The following is a 16,979-nucleotide window of genomic DNA, read 5'->3' on the forward strand; positions in this document are numbered from 1 at the left end:
CCAGGAGCTTCTCTGGCAGCGCTGGTAATCGCTTCCCGGGTTGTTTATTGTTCCCTGTGCGTCTCCGATCCAGCTGCTAACAGCGCAGGATTTACGAGGGTTGACAGTATTCCATGGGAGGGAAGTATAGTGCATTTTAATTTGTATTTATGTGGTTCTCCTACTCTACCTTTGCTTAGGGCTTTGGTGAGATCTGTCATCACTCAGCAGAAAGAAAGGAAACAATGAGTCCTTGCCTGAAAACGATTTTTCTTTTGCAGAAACTTTTGATGAAAACAAGAGTCTTTCATGTCTCTCAAAACAGAACTGAAATGTTACAGATGAAAATGGCAGCTCTATTTTGCCCTTCCTATCCATCTTCATTTCTGTCACCTGGCTACCCAGTATATGGCCCTGTTCTTTTCGGGTGCAAGCTGTACGCATCGTTTCTGTTGTGGTGCATTAGTGAAGGTGCAGTCTAGCTGGGCCACCAAAGTAGAAACCCCTTGACAAAACTACAGCTCCCATAAAGCACTGCAACATATATTTCTGGTGTAATGCCTTTGCACGTGGTCAAAATATTTCRGTGATAAAAATGGCATTTTCTGGGGAAGGGTGGAAAGATGATCCACCCTAGTTATGTGTATGAAGCTCCTTGCTGTCAGGTTCTCAGAGGCGGAGTGTGGGATACCAACACTTCTGACAGCCACATATTAGCCTGAGCCTGCTCCCTTCACTAGTAAGGCAATAACTGTACATCCGTTATTTCGGGAGATATCGGAGAGTTAACCTGAGGTGCACACATGRCTCTGAGAAACATTACAGTGAAGACCAGCTATAGAAGGAGCTACTTGCACCCAGTGCAGAGTTTTTACTACATTCTAGGTACTTGGAGAAGATTATTCTCCTTCCCATCCCTCTCTCTCACCTCTTCCATTGATAGCGTCCTAGTATTGCTGCCTGTTTCTGGACCRAATGGGAAGTCTTCTGTTCTGCCCCTAAGACTCTGAACAGGCTAACAAACTTTTCTCAATCTGAATAAGTCTGTGAGACTCCCGTTTTTCGCCCGTTTAGCACTGGGACAAGCTCCAGAAACTGTTCAGCAAGATGAGAGAGAGCAGAGACAGATGGAGACGTCAGCAGAGAGGAGCCAAACCCCAGTGGCTTGGACGCTCCTGTGGGATAAGAGAGACTAGCTCTCCTGCTCCGGTGTGATGATGTGAACCTGAGATGGTCGATCTGCAGCACTTTAAGCCGATCTGCATCAGTGCTGGTGTGTCCCCTGTCTCCTGCATCCCTCAGCCTCACATTCCCTCTTGTCTGCCCTTCTCCTGAACAGGTTTAGGGACTTTAAGGAGCTGGACTGAAAGAAGGTRATCCTGTTTTCCCGATGGGGCTCAGCAAAGTCAGATGTTTGTCACAGGGATGTTTGTCAGCCGTTGTGCCTCCCGCTCCTGCCGTCCGAGAGCTCTGCAGCCGCTTGCCTGGGTCTTCTGGGGAAGGTGAGGACTTTCTCTGGCCTTCTTCCTGTGAACGCAAGAATGTGTTATTGTCCGTTTATATTAAAAAAAAGTCATTTTCCAGCTGTCTTTCCCCCAGAAATACCCTACTGCAGCCAGTGCCGCCGGCTCGGGAAGTGCTGACCGCTGCGTCGACGGTCGAGTGGCGCGGGGATTTTCAGGCAGGCAGAAAGCAATTTGCCAAATTGCCATGCTTACTTTCTCCTGACGTGTGTGATCGAGAGGGAATAACCCGGGGGAAAAAGAAAGAAAGAAAAAAAAAGGCATACTGAGGTCATAGCCTTGCTTGCAAGAAGGGCTGGAAAAGCTCCTCTGTGTCTGCATTTGAGGGAAGCGCTTGGTCTTTCCGATTTCAGGGCTGTCGGTGCTCGCTCTGACTTTTAACGTGTGCAAGTATGTGCTAGAGGGAGTTGACCATCGCATTTTTGTCAGCTCCCTCCTCAAAGGCAGAACTTGACATTCTGCTTCTCTTTTTCTCTTATTTGTCTCCCCCCACCCCGTCCACATGACAGTCATAAAAATATAATGGAAACAATATGGGAACAGCGCTGGTTAAGCAGCTTCCTTCTGGATGAGACYGGCGCGCAGGAGGCTGCGAGATCCCTTTGGAAAGTCCCCTGGGATGGGTTTTGGAAAGCCCGGCTGCGCTCCCCTGCTGCCCCCGGGGCATCTGCGGTGCCCTCGCATAGGGGAGGTCTCTGCAGCGGGAGCAAGGCGCTGGCTGTGGAATAGGAATAGAGTAGGAAACCCCAGGAGGAGCTTGATATGGTGGATTTTTTCTTACAGAAAGCCTCTTTGGGGCAAGGCTGTGCAGCCGTCAGAGGGTGCTAAAAGCGTCTTTAATCCTCTGCTTCCTCCCTCCCTCACGCACACRCACACAGAGCAAAATTGCTGCCCTCCAGGGCTTGGTCTTCCCTGCCAGGCAGGATCTGCGCTGGGCGCGTTTCGACTGCAGTGTCCGACGGGGAAGGACGATACGCCCAGGCTGCCGATTGCAGAATCCCGTTTAATTGTTCGCAGCACACGCCGCTGAAAAAAAAAAAGAAAARAAGAAAAAAATTGGCTGGGTTTTCTCAGGAGAAACGCATCTGAACTGACTCACCTTCATAAAACTTGGCTCACATGCTAATTAGATGGCTTGGCTTAAGCAGGCTGAACCTCTATTGCACTACCAGCTCACAGGATCCAATATTATTTAAAGATCCTAGGTTTCCTTATATAAGAGTTCAATTGTTTCTTCCAAAGCGAAAAAAGGTCCCCAAAAGAAAAGAAAAAGAAAAAAACCTAACCCGCCCTTTAAACAGAATATAAATTTATACATCATTGCGTTCTTAATTTTCATGGAATTTCTCTCCCCCTCACAGACAGAAGTTGTATATACAGGATTTTAGTATTTCCTCTCCGGCTCCAGCCCCAATTTGAAGGACTGTAAAAGTTTGAACCGGTTCCAATAGCGCGCGGTTTGCATGGGCTCTGCTCCGCTGCAGAGTCAAAACAGCCCACACAGTAACAGACGGGCAGTAAATCTTGGGAGAAGTGTTTCCTTTCTTCACACACAGGCGCACACACACACACACACATGCATGCAGAGGACTGAAATTCAATTATACTTTTAAAATAATACCAAAATGTCACGGCAGAATATAAAAAAAAAAAACAAAAAACCCCAACCCCGCGCGGCGTTCCTCCTAGCTGGGAGCCCTCCGTGTTTTGAAGTGGTATCAGGTTTCGCCCCGCTCGGAGCTGACGGTACCATGTTTAGTGCGTTACGCGGTTGGGCTCGTTTGCAAACATTAACTCGTTATTAGTGGATAATCATAGGAGTTAATTGCCRTAGGAGGCAGCCGCAGAGGTCCTGCGCAGCGCGTTTTGCCGGCGCCGTGTGCTTTTCCGCACGTCTTAGGAGGAACGGGACGTAAAACTGCAGCTCATCAAATTAGCCTCAATAAATAACGAGAGTCCGGCGTGCTTTACCAGTATACAAAATCTTTCTTTCTCCTCTGCTTTTTCTCTCCCGTGTGTACTCTAAACAGAGGAAGGGAGTAGCAGGCCGTGTGCCAAATCTGCCCGTTTTTTCTTTTTATCTAGGGCTCCTTCCCTCGCGCTTTTGCCTGATCGTACCGCGGTGCCTGCGGCAGAGAGGCTGCGCCGGCAGCGATGTGCGAAGCGCTCGGCAAGCCCGGCCGCGGCAACGCTGCACGCGCCCCGGCCGGCCCCGTGCGTTCCCAGCGACGGGAATGCAAGCCGGGCAGCGTGCGCCCGAGCTGTCCGGCGCGGACGCACCACAAGGAGCCCACGCGGTAATTTCGGGGCCGAGCGCGGCGTTGGCGGTCGACGCCGCTGTGCTGCGTGCTGCTAAGCTCGCGGTGAACCTGAGCCGGCAGCAGGAYCGGGCATAAAACCTGGCATTTACCTGGCAAAGGAAGGCCGTGAAAACGATAGAGGTGAGACAGAGAGAGAAATGTGGGAGTGGAGGAGAGAGATCGATCTGGGGAAGGGAAAACTAGTGAGGGCAGGAACAGGAGGGCAGCAGCAGCAAGGAAAGGAGAAAAAAAAAGAGACAAGGAACCCAGAAAACCAGCTGGTTGAAACTTTTTCCACTTTACATGGTTTTGAGTTGGTTTAGCACGTGCCCCGGAGTTTTGGAAAGTGTCTTTGTTCAGTTGATCCGTCTCTGAGCGTGTGGAGAATCGGGGCTGAGGGTTGAGCTCTTCAGTTGGCTTGGAAGAGGCACTGTCTTGAGCTGACCTCAAGCRCCGAGCATCCCGTGTTAGACGCGATGCTGTACGTAGGCTGTGGACCCCCTCCCCCAGGCCGGTCCTACGGTGGGCTGTGAGATGTTGCAGAAAGGCTGACAGTGAGTGGGAGGTTTCCTCCTCCTGGAAGATGTTGCAATGGCAGCTGTGATCTCCTGCCCAGCTGGGGCCTTCTAGACCTTGGGAGGGGACTGTGGCAGAAAGGCCAGCATTGCTGCTGGGGTGATGATTTTCCATGTAGTCCAATTCTTGTTATGGAGGCTAAAATACCCCTCTGAGGAGAGTGACAGTTGTCCCTAACCACACAGAGGACAGTCCCTGGGCTCCAGCATGGAGCCTTCTTGGTGGTGTGCCCCTGCGAGACCAAGAGTTTTGGCCTCAGGAGATGAGCTGGCCGTGGGTGCTCCTAGCATTCAGGTTTCTCTAGCAAACTGGGGCCTGTTACAAGCCAATAAACAAACAACCCATGAAAACCCTGCACTGCTCTGCGTCCTGTCCCCTGGGCAACCACAGAGCACTCCCACAGTGCCAAAGCAGAAGCCAGCTCTCCAGCAGGACCTGTGCCAGCCCAGTGCTCCCTCTGGGCCCCTGGCCTGGTGCTCATTTAGAGCTGGTGCTCTCCCCAGTGCCTCCAGTACCAACCGTAAATGGGCAGCGTGGGAGGGAGCTGTAAATCCTGCGTTTGACATGACGAAGGACTGTTCTTTCTCCCCCTTCTGGTCCTTTCAGTCAACTCTTCTGTTCTKTCCTCCTCCTCTTGTTCGCTTTGCACTAGTAGTCTGCAGTTCCTTCCTTCCTTCTTTGCCTTCATCTCACCCCTTCACACTCCTCTAATGGCATTCMCTGTCCTGCCGTGGTCACTTTTTCTCCTTCCACTCGTTGCAGGATATTGCGCTGCTCCTCTTCCATCATGGTGCATTTCTCTCTTCCCTCTCTTTTCCTGCCTTTCCATAGCAGGTGTCGACCATCTCTCATCCTTCAACATTCACCCACCTTAAGCAGATGTGGCACGTACTCCACTGACTGCTTCTCGATGGGTACACAGCCCTTCCTCACTGCTTCTCAGTGCTGTCCCATAGCATCACCCTTTTTCCTTCTACCACGGCTGGARGCATGAACTTTTAGCCTTAAAGTTGCCTAAGGATTGAGAGCTAGGCATAGAAAGCAGCACCTCCACCCTGCAAGGGAGATTTGACTTTTGCTTCAACTCACCAATGTAAATGTATATTATCCACAATTTCAAAGCCTGGTCCCTAATTCTGGTCCCAATGCCTTTCCTAACTGTGTTTGAGTTTGGAGTTGTAACTGAGCGCTGCTCAAGCCTGAGTGCCTGTTAATTCGAATAGAGCTGGCTGGAGGGATTGTGCGAGTAACGGAAATATTAATRACATTAAGTCCATGCCCCTGACGTGGGATTTCAGTTGGGTTAATGTGCATGCTCCCAAGTAGGTTGTTGCAGGAGACTTATGCTAGTCTGTCCCAACTCGCAATGCCCATGGTTTTTAATCTGTAGCCAGCTCAAAGCCCAGGGATCTTTCCAAGTATTTCCAAGTATCCTGGATTAGTTTTGTACCACCTTTGGTCTCTCCCTCTCCTTCTCCCTCTCCTCCCTCTCCTCCTTATTTTCCTTCTTCTCTGCAGCTTCTTTGCTTTTCAGCATGCATGGTGTATTTCCCAGTATGAGACTGGGTGTATATGGAGGGGAGGGGAAGTCATAGGGGAAAACTACACAAATCTTTAGGAAAACAGACTTCACTGTGTTTGCCACTCTATTATTTTAGTGCATTTTAAAATATACCCATTGGGGGAAGTTGTTTTGATTTTTAGTGTCCTATTTTGAACAGCCCTTTGAAAGTGCTGGAGAAAGACTCCAAAAGGTGTTTCTTTCAGATATACAGTCCTACGATATGACTTCCCTTCAAGACCAGATTACCTTGCATGATATTATTAATATATTGCTACAGTCAGGTGAAATCACACATGACAGTATAAAGCAGCCTGTATTTAATAACTCCTGTCTTGGGTGGTTTGGTGCAATGTCTTCTCTAAACCTGTGGAACATTGGCACTGGTACGCAGGAGAGAAGAGGCCTCACCAACCACCCTGAACTTCTACTGATATGTTCAGTGTGCTGTCAGTAGCTTACCCAAGAATTTAGATCCCAAGGGCCATAATCACTGGAAAAGCACAGATCTGTTTTTTTTCCAGATATTCCAGAATTCACATATTTAGGAGTGAAAATGCTTTCACAGCTGACAGCTCAGTGTAGACTGGTTTGCATGCACCCAGCAGCTCTAACAGTCCCGTTAGGTATTTAATTGTCCAAGCCATTTTGGGTCACCAAACAGGCAGGTTATTTTAGTCACTGTGCATTAAACTTCGTGGAGCCTATAAACTGGYGGTTTGTTGTTGTGCAAAGCAGGTGTGGGATGTGGCAGGGAGGCAGGATTTGGTAGCACTTCATCAGAGTGCTTGGAAGTAAGGGTACTAGAGCTGTTACAGCTCCATTTCCAGCCAGGCTTCAAGACAGCCAGGAACTGAAGTGGTGGGAAAAATCAATCTCTGCACTCACGAGGCAATTTTAGTTTTTGTTTCCTCTTAAGAATAATTCCCGTGAGACATTGTACTGGCCCAGAAGCTCTCATCTACCACACGGACAATACAACCATGGAGGGCTTTGTTATTCAAGGTTCATTTAAAAATGCTCAGAGGGCTGAAAGACCCTTTTGGATTTGGGTGATTTTGTGACAGCCAGGAGCTGTGAATCCTGTTTCTGTCTTCACTAATGACATGCTTTAGGACTTTGCAGAGGTGACTAGTGGCCTGGTTTTAAGCTGTCCAGGAGAAGGCTGAAGCTCCCAGCTCCTCCTGGCTTTGGTGAAGATGGCAGATGTTTGGCATTTTTCAGAAAGCAGGCCACAAACATCTCTGGGCTACAGACCCTCCATAAATACAGGGTGTTGCAAAATTGGCTTCATTTATGTGCATGGTGCAATTCACAGGGGAGGACGAATTAGCTTAATCTTGCCAGTTCTCAGTGGGGGGTTTTGTTCCAAGTAGGTTGCAGTGCTCATCAAGCCAGCCAACGAGCCAGACACTGGGGAATCTGCCCTGGCCAGAGTCTCCTATTCTCTCTGCCCTCCTTGGTCAGGAGTTGATCAGAAGTGGCAGACGAAACCGCGGGACAGGCAGAGCAGAGTGGCAGCAAGGCTCCCAGGGCAAGTCRCTTCTCAGAGGGACAATGTTGGGTGGTAGCAGGGGGACTTACCTTCTAGAGGGAGTCTTTTCCCTGTCAGACCCCCTTAAGTGACCTACCCTAGCTGAAGTGCAGCTTTGCGGCCCCTCGTTTCACCTCGTGCTCCTCATGTGCAGGTCAGGCTGACTGGCCGTGCCTGATATGCGGGGTCCCAGGAGAGAGGCTGCATCTGGGGTTAAAATAAATGAGATGGAGGCCTGGCTGCTGGTGCAGTGGTCTTACTACTGCAGACCTGGTCCTAAGCTGCCATCTGAGGGAGCAGAATGACTCTTAGTGCTAGGAACGTGGGCTTCTTGTCACTAGGGGGAATTTGTCACAGTTTTATACAGAGATCTCTTAGCCTCCAAATAAGCAAAGCACCAAAGGTGGCATCTCATACCCACTGAAAGCTAGTGGTTTGGAGAGAGGCCATTTATCTGGAAAAGAAACTGAACTGTGAGGAGCTGATTTTTGTTTGTTTGTTTGTGTGCCTTAGTTACCAAACCAAACATTTGTAAAAAATTTAGGTTTTGCTCCAGCTAAGCTTAAAATTTTTAGCTTTCTTTCAATAACCCAACAAATTAAAAAACATTCTTGTGTCAAGCCAAATGTTCTTTTGGTTTAAAGTAAAACATTTCATTTTCAGGCCTTTGTACAAAAAGCATAAAACAAATGGCTATGCAGATGTGGTACTTGCCTTATATCTAAAGGCCCATCTCTCTGGGCATTTTTCCATGGTGAAGGAAACTTAGATTCAATTTTCTCCTCTACTGGTTGAGGTTTGGCTTCAAAATCCCACCTCTGTGGTTATCAGTCTCTCCACAAAGCTGTAAGGTATTCAACAGATGATCTTTTAATCTGCTTCTTAGAACTTTACACACTGAAAAACCCTAAAACTCTGTTGGGTCAAAGAAGGAGAGACCATGTAGCCTGTAGGTGAAGAAGTAAGGCACTTAGGTTTCCCAATATTTGTGTTTATGTATGTATGCAAAGTAGAATAGTGTCACTACGAGTCAATGAAAAACACCTGCTAGAGAAGATCTTGTAACAGGGTTACTCCACTGGACATTGCAGTCTGGATCTAGTCTGTGAGTAAWTTTTGTCCAGAGCTCAATGGGTTCTCCAACACGTAATGTTTCCTACATTTCTGCAGGTGGTTTTGTATTTCCTGCAGGTCGCCTTTGCTCAGGAGGCAGCTTTAGCYTGGTGCTAGATTCCCCAGTCCTGGAGGTGAGGGACAACACACTGCTCCTGCAGAGCTGACCTCGATATACCAAGCTGCTGGGCATTGGTAACGATTAATTATGTRGCTCTGTCTCGTAGCCTGCTGATTTGGGGCAGGAAGATGGGAGACGTGAATTCAGATCGCCCCAGGCAGAGAAGGAAATTGAACCAGAGTCTCTCATAGTCTAAGTGAATGTACTAACCACAAAGCTATTAGATAAAAGAAAGGAGTGTTGATGTGTGTGAGGSAGAAACAATCATAACTGCTTTTTTCGGTAAATTTACTCTCCACGGAAAATAAATGGTTTGGCCTTCTCTACTAAGAAGTTACAGTCTCCTATTCAAATCTTTGGGTTCTCTGTTCACAGAATGACCTTTAATTGTTTTAAAGACTCTGCAAATCTCTGTTTCAGGGTCAGTGGTAGCCAGAATGGAATGACTCCTTAYGTAAAGCCGAGAGACGTGAATAGTTCAAGGCAGCTGCAGGGATTAATGCTTTGCAGGGCGGCTCTTTGTCTTAGGCCATGGAAARGACTGGTATTTGGCACTCTGTTTTGTTGCATATTTTATGGTCTGGAAGAGGTCTTAACATCTTTTATAATGCAGTCATTCCACAATGGCTCTCATCAGCAGAGCTGAGAGCTCATCGGTAGGGCTGAATGAAAACACGCGCTATTTTTCTCTTTGTATGGGCGTGCGAGAAGACACACTCTTGGCCAAGGAATTCTTTCCAGGTGGAGATGTAAGACTTGATTCTAGGATCTGAAGTCCCAAAGGTCATGAGGTTGGGGGTAGAACTGTGAGTTTTGGCAACATGACACATGTTTTTGGTTTGGTTTCTGCTTTTAGAATGGGAACATGCCGATGTAGTGAGCCGTTGGCACAGGGCACTGGGGTCTGAGACCATGACCAATGCGCTGTGATGCCTGCCACAGGGATGCAAAGACTATCCTCAGTAGACATGAGGTCAAGATATTCAGCAGCAGGATCTCTCACTCGTGATAAAGGAGATGGTCTTGAGCTTTGCAGGATGATTTGATCTCTGGGCCCAACTGCTAGAAAAGGTGTCTGTTGTATGTGCTAAGCCAGTGTGCTGACTGCTGCGTTTTATGCAAGCGGATGAAATCCCTGTCCTGTGTCCTACCCRCAGAAGCCTGCTACTGAGCCAACAATTATTGCATATTCCTTTCATGCTGCTTCTTTCTTGCAGTTTTTCTTTCTAGCATCCACTTGCCTTCCCCTTGTTCTTTTGGAATARCATTTCTCTCTTCCGTCTCATCCTTTACTTCCTGAAAGTGTGTACCGTTTCTGGCCACTCTTCTTCTTGGAGGAGTTGCCTCCTCCTTATAGGCTRTAGGAAATCTGTAGGGATGTGGTCCCAGCTGCATTTTGAAACTTGTGTCAAGGGAAAATGTGCATTCTGTGAGATTATCTGCTGTGATATCTGTTGAAAGGAACTAGAGATGCCATGAGCTGTGCTCAGCTCACCCAAACCCCATCTGACAGGAAAAGGAATTCCTGTGTAATAAAAGTTAAATAATTACCTATGAAGAAACATTTCATTGTCGAGGGGTTTTGCAAAGGCTTTAGTGGACAGAAGGTCAAATTTGGAGAACATAAGATCAAGCCTCAGGAGAAACAACTTTGTTTTTCTTTAAATTATTGTTTAGCTTTTTTCACAGACATYGTTGAACCCTAGATTCTGGGGCAAGGCACGCACTCACTGGATGGTACAGTGAGAGGGAATGGGGCCCTCAAAGCTAGTTCGTATGGAAATTGAGGGGACGCCTCTCTCCTGACTCCCACCATTAAGCTAAGTGGTTGCAAAGGCAATGAGAGAAAAACATCACGGGGGAAGGTGATATGTCTTTCACTCGCTCCTGCAGATCAAAGCTGCTACCSCAGGTTCTGCTTTGCTTTCAGTGAAGCTGATCTTGACCACCCCTCTATTTAATGGTTGCATTTTTAGGAAAGTTTGAAAATCCTAAAAACTGTGGGAACTGTGAGTGAARGGAACATTGCTCTGTTTTCTCCTCCTCTTCTACCACTTATTGCTATCTGTTGTTTCCACTGTTCCTCAGGCCTTTCTTTTCAGCCTCTTCCATCAAGTAACCATTTTTGTCATCAGTTTATGTTTTAGAGAAGGGTGAGAGWGATCCAGGTGCTGAGGAAGAGAACAGCTCTGTTTTCCAGTACCTTAAAGCACAAAGCTCAATTGTTCACCTTGTCCCATCTGACCCCACTGACCAGAAAGAGCACCAGCTGGGCAACTGCCAGACCTGCTCATCTCTGAATGCGAAGATCCTGAGAAGATGGAGTGTGAAGGAGTCACAGCTGGACTTGGAGAAGTATATGACCCTCATGCCTTTTTCTGTTCTGATCCTGCCTGGACAAACTGCAGGTTGAGGGACAATAGAAGTAAGTGTTTTTGTTTGTTTGTTTGTTTGTTTGTTTTTGGTTAAAGAGACAAATGAAAAATGAGAGAAAGGCAGGCAGAGAAAGAGTTATTCTGAGTGTGAGGTTTTGGGATTTCTGTAGCTAGAACAAGGGGAGTTGGGTGGAGGATGAGGTAGAGGTGTGCAGAAGACCCTGCTTTGGTCCTAGCCATCCACTCCTCTACAAAAACATGTGAGCTCAGGACTGCTGGGGTTAGATCACAGTGAAGTTTACTAGGAGAGCTAGTGGGGGCTTCTTAGTGATGAGTAAAATGCGAAAAGAAAGTAGGCACTCTCAAAAGATTCAGAATGAGAAGAGATATTCCTGGTAGTGTGGAACCGCTGACTTAGGAGACCTAGGCTCTGTTCCAAGGTGAGCCGTAGGGCGTGTGTTGACAATTGCAAATCAGAAAGGTTTCAGCTCATGTTTTACTTTGCAATTGTAACTGGCTAAAAGCATGGACACTRTCAGCTCAAATGCTAAATGCTTCGCTGTGGTCATTTGTGAATGCCTATACAGCTTCACAGACTTCTAGTGTGGTCCTGACCATATCAGTTCTGCCCAGGGGCTCAGGGGAGCTGGAAGTCTGTGTGAGATAAAAGAGTGGAACCCTTCGACTGGATCTGATACTATGAGGAGCTGTCTGATGGGAGCTTGCTCTATCAGCTTGTGTTATGGCATGAAATATATTAGGTCACCATCTGGTAAATAATTGCTATTTTTCCACAAAAGAGATCTAACTAGGAGATAAACCACAATGCAGGAAGGTATCAGGACTACCTTCTATTCCAAACCCAGCATTGCTGGAACTGAAGCTGAGCACTAGCAGAATTTTTTCTTCTTTCCACATTGCAGCTTCTCAGGTTTTTGTTCAGGTCCATCCCCAACCAAAAGCAATGGTTAATACCAGGCAGACTGAGATCAGAGTGGGCTGAGAGGAAAAATGATGATGGGAAGTGAGGCCTCCATACATTCCCTCCCTCAGACTATCTCTTTGCTTAACGCTTTGTGTGCTGGCCATCACAAGGGGTATACAGAGAGGTTCACCCACAAGTCCTTCCAGGCTCAAGCAAGGCGCCTTCTTGACATCAAAAGATGTTACGTTCTCTTCTTTATTTCTGCTAAAGGCCAGTGCTGGAGCACTAGGAGCATAGACCAGCAAGCAAAGTTTCCCTGTATCTGCCTGTGAGAGAAGAGCAGTGGTTGTGCGGTCAGCAGTACAACAGTTGCTGTTGAGACGAGGGTAGGATCAGCAGAAGCCCAAATCTGAGCTTCCAGGCAACATTCAGCTGACAAGTATAATTCCCAAATACTCAGAATCGTGATTGTGATCTCTGCTTATTTTATGCAGTAGTTTTATAGGCCCTTGAAACAATAAGTTTCACTGCTCTGTCACTCCAGAGAGAGTTTATTTCAGTTTGATCAAGAGGCCTGGGAGGGGCCTTGGACTGAAATATAGCCTGGGGAACAACGATTGCCTATCTGCTTATCTCCTTTAGTTACACTGTCCAAAGAATTTCTTTTTGTCGCTGTGTATCCTACTTACTATTATCTCTTCCCATTTGTCCTTGATTTTATCAGCTGAGAATGTGCCTGTGTGTTGTCTACAGAGGATTTTTGAACAAGTGCCTCTTGGCCAGTTGGTGCTGTTGGCATTTTGGTGCAGACTGGTGAGAAGATGGGAGAAAAACCTGGATTCAGAGCTCCAAAAAATGAAACCCCTTCATTTTTCCTCCCCCCTTGATTATCTCACTGGTTTATTTGCCTGTAACAATGACAGATGATGCCACCAGCTGATGCTATCACGTTTGGYAGAGTCAGTGTGGTTTTGAACTCTGCAATTAAAACTCCATGTGGGGYGGATTTATAGAAATCTTTCACAAACTCTTGGGGAAAAAATGTCTTTGACAGATATAAGCTAAGCAGGAATTTGAAAGGTTCTTAACAGCAACAATAAGTAGTTCTCTTATATCYTATCTATTTATTCTTAGCTACTAATGCCTGGTAATGTTATTCACTGTCGTGATCRTAGGATGCCTGTGTTTTGTTCTCGTTGTCTTTTTGTCCATTTTACTGCCCAAATAATTCTGTTGCTATTACACCAGTGTAAATTGGGAGCACTGTCACTGAAATTAACTGCACRGGATTCAGAGAGGCTTGAAACGCCTCGCGCAGGCAGCTGAGCGCGGGCAGGGACTTGTGGAAGTGGAACTCTCACCTTTCACTTAAAATCTGCTTCTAGTCTTCATTGGTGTTAGGAGCGACTCTGAACTTGGGAGACTCAGAGCAGGAAGGCAAATTAAATAACTCCAAGTATATTTTTCACCTCTCGTTATTGTTACGTGGGAGATRGCTGGGAAAGTGTCATGTGGTTCACGAGCATTCAGGTTTGATACTTCTGAATGCCAGGGCTTTGCAAGGAAGCGACCTCCTGCCAGGTGTGCCACATTCACTAAAGTCAGGGAGAGTTTTGTGTGCCCAAACACCTGCTGCTTTGGATGCTCTGGGTGTAAGGTGGACCCAAAGCTACTCCCATCCCAAATTCTGAAGCGTTTTACAGCCAGTGGAGAGGAACACGCACCTCTGACTCCCCTGAACTGTTTTAGATACGGCACTAAGAGGGAGGCACGAACYTCACGTAGAATGCCCCTTGTGGACCAATTCCAGAGTAAAGTCTGGATTAATCTGCCTTTGGTTATAGCRAGAGTGATCATACTTCTTGACCTTGCATACCCAAATCCTCATGTCCTGGAGAGCCRCTGCGCACCTCCCATGTTCTCCAAGAGAGGCTCCTAGAGAAGCTCCTTGCGAGGTTTGCCGAGGAGGGGAGACGGTTTCCACGTGGCACCGTGAGATGAGAGAAAGAAGACTATTAAGATGCATTCTTGCCTACCTGGGCACAGWAAAGTGAGGGGTTACTGCGTTTTGATCCACTTTGCTAGGAAGTAGGTCTAATAAAAGCAGGGGTTTGATCGCCTGTGCCCTGCCRGTGTGTGGCATGCTGCACACCCAGGAGGAGAAGTCAGTAATGATGCACCATGGTCTCTAGATGAAAGGTAGGCAGGCCTAATGGTCCTGTTGCTTCCTCTGCCAGGAGGTCTAACCTCACAAACTACATGGTAGGCCTTCAAAGGCCCTATTTTAACTCTGACCTGTGCAAAGAAATGCACCATCCCAGCCCTCCCCTTCTGCAGTGCTGGTAGTAATTCATTCGGCACATCTGCTAATGCTCCTGTGTCTCTCCACTGCCCATGGCTTTTGTTTAAATGTTAATTCTGTGTATGCTACCTTTTATCTATAAATGAAGATGGATTACTGTGTCAGGCTGAATTTAAATTCATTTTGCTGTTAAAAATTTGTAATTATATTGAAAGGTTGTATGAAGTCCAAGTCCTCTCTGGGCCACTGTGTTTAATTAGCTGCTACAGATATTGTGCATTCAATCAGATCTTTCTCATTGCATTAAATTAAGTTATTAAACATCTGAGGTAGTAGCAATGCTTGATCCCTGGAAGGTCACACACTTCGTTACTCATCTGGGCCAAATGCTGTGGGTTGGGCAATTTAAGTGCAAATGGCTTTGCAGGTTGAAGAGCCCTCTGAGAAGGCATTTGCTARTGGTTGCCAAATTTGCACGGACGCTGAGGATAGAAGTAGAGCTGGGCTGAAGGCGGGACCTTCAGGAAAGCAGAGTTCCCTGTGCAGCAGATTAAGTGAAGTCTGTCCCTGATCACAGGCTCCTCCAAGCACACTGTGTTCATTAGGGACCTGCTGAAGAGYCCTATCTGGCTGGTTAAAGGAAGGGAGAGGATTTCTCCAAATAAATTTAGGTAGGAGCGAAAAGGTAGCTTGGGGTGATGATATGAAATTGGGACTGGGTAGGAAACTACTACGTGTAAATGGAAAGAGATAACTTAGTGCTATCATTCTGGAAAATGTTGGCTCTCATCTTTATCCTTCTTTCCTTGTCTCTCACACCCTCCTTCATGGCAGGCGGTCTAGGTACATCCTTGCCCAGTCCTGGCAGTCGCCTTGCGCTGGATGACTCATGCAGCCTCCTCCCATCCTGCGCTCCTCGCAGCCAGATCTCCGCCACGCAGTGCCTGCGCAGCACAGGGACGCTCTGAGACGCTTGCATGCCAGAAACGACCAAGGGTGGAGTTTCCCTAAYGACACAAGTCAGCTGGGCCTGGCAGGGGGGATAAAAAGCAGCAGTACCTCCCAGAAAGACCCTTGGTCCCGGAGGCTCTCCCCTCTCCACTGGCCTGCGTTTGTCCTGTTGCATGACCAGATGCAGCGCTGATCTGTGGGAGGGAGCAGAAGGGCCACGTACGCTCTTCCATATGGATCCAATCGCTCTCCCTCACATGCCAGCAGTCCAGTTCGTCTCTCCTCTTTTTCACTCTTTGCTCCCTCTCAAGCTGCTACTGCTGACAGGCAGCACGCAGGTGGGAGCGCGAGATTTCATGTTTAATCAAAAGCCATCGATGACCGTCGACGGGGAAGGCATCTCTTGAAGGCACACTGTGTCTGGTGGGTCGGCAACCAGGCAGAAGAAAGGGTCTGAGCTGCGGGCAAGGCTCTCCCTGGTGTGTTTGGAGACACTAGCTGTGATGCAGCTGAGGCTCCCTGAGAAGCACTTAGTGCGACTGCCTTCATTAGGGAAACTGAGGCAGGAACTACACGACCCATTGAAGGTCGCAGAAGGCAGGAGGCTTTGCTTTTCAGCACGCGAACCCAAAGCTTTTCTATCACTCAGGTTCCACTTCAGTGCGTTAGTGGGGATATAGTTTTAAAGACAGCTCTGAGCTCTTCTCTGCAGGGAGAGAGGCTGCAGCACGCGGACCGCGTTTCAGGGCTTCTGCGACGTYGCACAACGCCCGTCCTCCCTCCGTAGCAGCTTTCGTCTGCTGCCTCCAGGCTGTTAAGAGGGGAAGGCAGAAGTGAATATTCAGTTCCCCAAGGAAGCTGCAGTAAGCCAGATTGGAGCCTTGCTTCTGCGGGCTGCCCAGGAATCAATATTGCAGTGTGCTTCCCTGCAGGAATGTGGCTTGTTTTTTTCTTAATTGATCCTTCTTTTGGAAAGGTAGAGAGGCAGAGATGTTGTTTCTCTCTCCCCTGGACGTGTGCTATCTCCCCAGAGCCGCAGCCTGCAGCTGATTTTCTCTGTCAAATGATTTTGGCTTAGCTGCCGTGATAATTACACAGCTGGGCAGTGGGAAATCCCGTCCAGTAGCTGACGCCTGGCTAATCGCTGCTGGTTGTGTTCGGAGACTTGAGGACCTTGCTGTAATAACACCGCCACTTAATTAGCCTTTTCCTGAATAACAGCTTCAGAAAGGAAAGGAATTGCAGCTTCCTAGAGCCTCTTAACTATGTGAGTACAAGATGGGCAAAACTAGCCCTGATAAAAGACCACAAAGGGAGCTTAGCCAGCTGGACATCGAGCTTTGGCCCTGCCTCAGTTTCCCCTTCTTGTGYTTCCCACTCTGGTGCCGAGATGATACAAATAGCTCCCGCCCCTGGGGCAGGGTTTATTATAACTACATGGCAGTTCCCGTGTCGGGTACTTCCATACAAGTATTTCCTGATCTCCGTCGTTTCTTCGGCCCCTCGCAGGGTTCAGCGTTTCCTTCCCCGGAGCCGCGGGCTGTCTGGCGTTTCACCAGGCCTCTCCACTCGTGAGCCTTTCATCGCGAGCAGACCCAGCTGGCCTTCCAGACCAACCGCTCAGCTTAAGGGCCCGTACAACCATCCTGTGCGGGTATTTAATTTTGTTCCTAGTCTTGTATTAATGGCAGAGTGTCTTTTCAGGATCTGGAGGGTTCA

This window comes from Rhea americana, unplaced genomic scaffold (assembly GCF_003343005.1).
Source record: "Rhea americana isolate MKP2758 unplaced genomic scaffold, rheAme1 scaffold_41, whole genome shotgun sequence".
In the NCBI taxonomy this organism is placed as follows: domain Eukaryota; kingdom Metazoa; phylum Chordata; class Aves; order Rheiformes; family Rheidae; genus Rhea; species Rhea americana.